The sequence below is a fragment of the Ictalurus punctatus genome, chromosome 6, assembly GCF_001660625.3.
Source record: "Ictalurus punctatus breed USDA103 chromosome 6, Coco_2.0, whole genome shotgun sequence".
Classification (NCBI taxonomy): domain Eukaryota; kingdom Metazoa; phylum Chordata; class Actinopteri; order Siluriformes; family Ictaluridae; genus Ictalurus; species Ictalurus punctatus.
In genome coordinates this window covers 32,526,039-32,531,186 of record NC_030421.2, presented here as the reverse complement: position 1 = coordinate 32,531,186, position 5,148 = coordinate 32,526,039, and the positions used below count along the sequence as shown (strand labels likewise).

The following is a 5,148-nucleotide window of genomic DNA, read 5'->3' as shown; positions in this document are numbered from 1 at the left end:
ATTGTGAAGAAGCTGATGGCATTTATCCCTCTAAATTGGTGATTGTCTTCAATCACTCTCCTTTGAATCTCTCGCAGGCGGATTACATTGTTGGCAATGACCATATTTACCAGATCCCTCTCTTGCTCCTCCGACAAAAGTCTTAGCCTTCCTCCACCAGTTGGTCGTCTCTGTGTTCTACAAAAATAGAAGTACTGATTACAGTAACTGTAACACATCCCTTTTACGAAATGGAAGCATACAGTAACTCTGTCTGTATGTGAGGCAATTTGATGCATTTCTTTTTATTACAGTAGTAATAGTGCAACAGTTACAGTACGTGTACGTGTTGTAAAGGCACATAGTGCAGCACTCAAAGGTTGCAGTAGAGAGCAGTCTGAAGTGCACCTACCCGTTTTCCTCTATGAAGGTTCTTATGATCGAGGCGACGGTGAAGCGTCTCAAGTTTGACTGTACTCGCTGCCCAGCCTCCCTCATAGTCATACCATGGACAAGGACATGGTCAACTAGAGTGCCACGTATTTCATCTAAGACTGCTTGTTTCCTTGCCCTTTCCCTTACCTCTTCCTCGTCATCATCGTCCTCCTCTTCCTCTCCTTACTCCTCCACCTCTTCTTCCTCTCCCTACTTCTCCTCCACCTCTTCTTCCTCTCCCTACTTCTCCTCCACCTCCTACTCCTCTTCCTCCTCTCCTCACTCCTCCCTCTTCCTCCTCTCCCCAGTCCTCCACCTCTTCCTCCTCTCCCTACTCCTCCACCTCTTCCTCCTCTCCCTACTCCTCCACCTCTTCCTCCTCTCCCTACTCCTTCTCCTTCTCTTCCTCCTCTCCCCACTCCTCCACCTCTTCCTCCTCTCCCTACTCCTTCTCCTTCTCTTCCTCCTCCACCTCTTCCTCCTCTCACTCCTTCTCTTCCTCCTCTCCCCACTCCTCCACCTCTTCCTCCTCTCCCCACTCCTCCACCTCTTCCTCCTCTCCCCACTCCTCCCTCTTCCTCCTCTCCCCACTCCTCCACCTCTTCCTCCTCTCCCCACTCCTCCACCTCTTCCTCCTCTCCCCACTCCTCCACCTCTTCCTCCTCTCCCCACTCCTCCACCTCTTCCTCCTCCACCTACTCCTCCACCTCTTCCTCCTCTCACTCCTTCTCTTCCTCCTCTCCCCAGTCCTCCACCTCTTCCTCCTCTCCCCACTCCTCCCTCTTCCTCCTCTCCCCAGTCCTCCACCTCTTCCTCCTCTCCCTACTCCTCCACCTCTTCCTCCTCTCCCTACTCCTCCACCTCTTCCTCCTCTCCCTACTCCTCCTCCACCTCTTCCTCCTCTCCCTCTTCCTTCTCTTCCTCCTCTCCCCACTCCTCCACCTCTTCCTCCTCCACCTACTCCTCCACCTCTTCCTCCTCTCACTCCTTCTCTTCCTCCTCTCCCCAGTCCTCCACCTCTTCCTCCTCTCCCCACTCCTCCCTCTTCCTCCTCTCCCCAGTCCTCCACCTCTTCCTCCTCTCCCTACTCCTCCACCTCTTCCTCCTCTCCCTACTCCTCCACCTCTTCCTCCTCTCCCTACTCCTCCACCTCTTCCTCCTCTCCCTACTCCTCCTCCTCCACCTCTTCCTCCTCTCCCTCTTCCTTCTCTTCCTCCTCTCCCCACTCCTCCACCTCTTCCTCCTCTCCCCACTCCTCCACCTCTTCCTCCTCTCCCCACTCCTCCACCTCTTCCTCCTCCACCTACTCCTCCACCTCTTCCTCCTCTCACTCCTTCTCTTCCTCCTCTCCCCACTCCTCCACCTCTTCCTCCTCTCCCCACTCCTCCCTCTTCCTCCTCTCCCCAGTCCTCCACCTCTTCCTCCTCTCCCTACTCCTCCACCTCTTCCTCCTCTCCCTACTCCTTCTCCTTCTCTTCCTCCTCTCCCCACTCCTCCACCTCTTCCTCCTCCACCTCTTCCTCCTCTCACTCCTTCTCTTCCTCCTCTCCCCACTCCTCCACCTCTTCCTCCTCTCCCCACTCCTCCACCTCTTCCTCCTCTCCCTACTCCTCCTCCTTCTCTTCCTCCTCCACCTACTCCTCCACCTCTTCCTCCTCTCCCTCTTCCTTCTCTTCCTTCTCCACCTACTCCTCCTTCTCTTCCTGCTCTCCCTACTCCTCCTCCACCTCCTAATCCTCTTCCTCCTCTCCCTACTCTTTCTCTTCCTTTTCCACCTACTCCTCCTTCTCTTCCTCCTCTCCCTACTCCTCCACCTTTTCCTCCTTTCCCTACTCCTCCTCCTTCTCTTCCTCCCCCACCTACTCCTCTACCTCCTCCTCCTCTTCCTCCTCCACCACTTCTTCCTCTCCCTACTCCTCCTCCTTCTCTTCCTCCTCTCCCTACTCCTCCACCTCTTCCTCCTCTCCCTACTCCTCCACCTCTTCCTCCTCTTCCTCCTCTCCCTACTCCTCCACCTCTTCCTCCTCTTCCTCCTCTCCCCACTCCTCCACCTCTTCCTCCTCTTCCTCCTCTCCCCACTCCTCCACCTCCTCCTCTTCCTCCTCTCCCTACTCCTCCAGCTCCTCCTTCTCTTCCTCCTCTTCCTACTCCTCCACCTCTTCTTCCTCTCCCTACTCCTCCTCCTTCTCTTCCTCCTCTCCCTACTCCTCCACCTCCTCCTCATCTCCCTACTCCTCATCATTCTCTTCCTCCTCCACCTACTCCTCTCCCTCCTCCTCCTCTTCCTCCTCCACCTACTCCTCCACCTCTTCCTCCTCTCCCTCCTCCTCCTCCTCCTCCTCTCCCTACTCCTCCACCTCTTCCGCCTCTCCCTACTCCTCCACCTCCTCCTCCTCTCCCTACTTCTCGTTCTCTTCCTCCTCTCCCTACTCCTCCACCTCTTCTTCCTCTTCTTACTCCTCCTCATCCTCCTCTCCCTACTCCTCCACTTCCTCCTCCTCTTCCTCTTCTCCCTACTTCTCCTCCATCTCCTCTCTGGTGTCCTCGACCTCTTCCTTCACGTCTCTCTGGATCCATTGTTCCAGGACTGAATGAACTGACTCGGGCCCTTTCCTCTATCTATTGAAGGTTCTGATTGGTGTGTGATCAATTTGGACTCTTATTGTTTCCACCTGGGTAATTGTGTGCTAATTGAACTGAAGCTGTGCTGACTTTACCGAACAATATCGAACGCTAGTGCTTTCTATATGACCGCATGGTGTAGGCAATGAGAAATGAAGGGATTTGTGTGTAGAGTTTGACAGTGACAGTTCAACAAAACTGACTCATGTGTCAAAACAGGGGAATGGTGTTTATAGTTTCGGGAAATGGGTGTGCTTTTTGATAAATGACATTATGGTTTTGAAATTTTAGTTCAAAAGCCTGGTTATAGTGTTTAAGCAATCAAGAAAAACTGTAATCAACCCACATAATATACATGAAACATGCTATAAATCCTAGCTTTGTGTTTGGTACAAATTGTTTTGATTCGATATCATGCATACATTAGTTATATGCATAATTACAACTAACATATTATTTTCGTAGAATTTTTACTCTTTTATTTGTTCGCCTTCTGTTTGTCATGGGGCTGAGGTTGGTCCTGCAGTGCAAGGGTTGCAGGAAGTTTGCTGTTTTGGACAGCACTGTATGAACCGGTGGTCTGACTCGCGCGAACTGATAGCAAGGTGAGGCGCGTGCCCGTGTGCGCTCCGGTCGCGAGATTGAGCGCGAGACAGTATTTAGGGAGCGCGCCAGTAATTTGGGTAATTTTATTGCAGGGTTTGTCTATCCCTGAAATTACGACGCCAGTGTCTTTGTGTGCGCTGTAATTTCCCTGTTTCCCTGGTCCTGATTGAAGTGAAATGGAGGCTACAGTCTCTCTCTCTCTCTCTCTCTCTCTCTCTCTCTCTCTCAAAAGTCTTTTCGTCCGCCCCCCGATTTATTCAGTTCTTTTCAAATCAAAAGTGGCTGTAGAGTAGACGTGATGCGAAGTGAAACCTGAACACACTGAGAATGATGCAGGTACTGGCTGATTAATAATAATAATAATAATAATAATAATAATAATAATAATAATAATAATATAAAATGTTAATTAGCCCTTAAGAATAGCCTACATAAAATTCTTCTTCTTCTTCTGCTTATTATTATTATTATTATTATTATTATTATTATTATTATTATTATTATTTTAAGTCATTTAAACTGGCAAGTGGAAAAAGGGGGAAAGGAAGGTGATGAATGAGTGTTACATTCTTATTTTCTTGTTTATTTTAAAAATTCTTCACGTAGTGAATATTATAACAGGCTTTTTGCTTAACTTCTAATCAGTAGCTATATTTGCTGGAGATGGTTTATTCTGTATAAATTATCAGTATGCTGTAGATTGTTACCAAACTGCTAAATCGTGTTCAGGGTCTGAACGGGAGGCTGTGACAAAATGCTCTGCTGTTTACCATGGAGACGAGGGGAGCACACTCTCCGTTTCTCTGGTAACCGAGGCCTTTCTCCACGCCGACGGCTATTGAGCTCCCAGGGAGAGACAAAAGAGCGGCCTGCGCTGGTAATTTCTTATCTGGAGAAAAAAAGCCCATTAGTGCCTGGGTTTAACTAGAGCCCACACAAAAGTAAGGAGAAATCATTGCCATGCAGCTCTGCTAACGTGATTGGGATGAGGGGGCTGTTGAAGGTGTGTGTGTGTGTGTGTGTGTGTGTGTGTGTGTGTGAGAGTGTGATTTTGTATGTGTGTGTGTTTGTGATTGTGTGTGTTTGTGATTGTCTGCGTGTGTGTATGATTGTGTGTGATTTGTGTGTGTGTGAGTGTGATTTTGTATGTGTGTGTGTGATTGTGTGTTTACTTGTGATTGTGTGTATATTTATGATTGTGTGTGTGTGATTGTGTGTGTGTGATTGTGTGTGCGTTTGTGTGTGTATGCGCATGTGTGTGTGTGTGTGTGTGTGTGTGTGTGTGTATGATTATGTGTGTGTGTGTTTGTTTGTGTGTGTGTGTGTGTGATTGTGGTGGTATCCAACCCAATGCCATTCCTTCTCTGTGTAAACATGGAGATTATTACAGGTAATGGTATCGCATTAACAAAACAACATGCTGTAGTTGTGCTTGAAGAGTTAGCCATCATCATCATCATCATCATCACCATCGTCATCATCACTATTAGCAGCAAGAATTAATGC

General features: G+C 49.0%; 1 pseudogene; it reads left to right on the top strand.

The window, feature by feature from the left end:
* Window positions 1-997: 997 nt before the first annotated feature.
* Window positions 998-4,484, top strand: LOC128632888 (basic proline-rich protein-like; annotated as a pseudogene).
* Window positions 4,485-5,148: the final 664 nt, after the last annotated feature.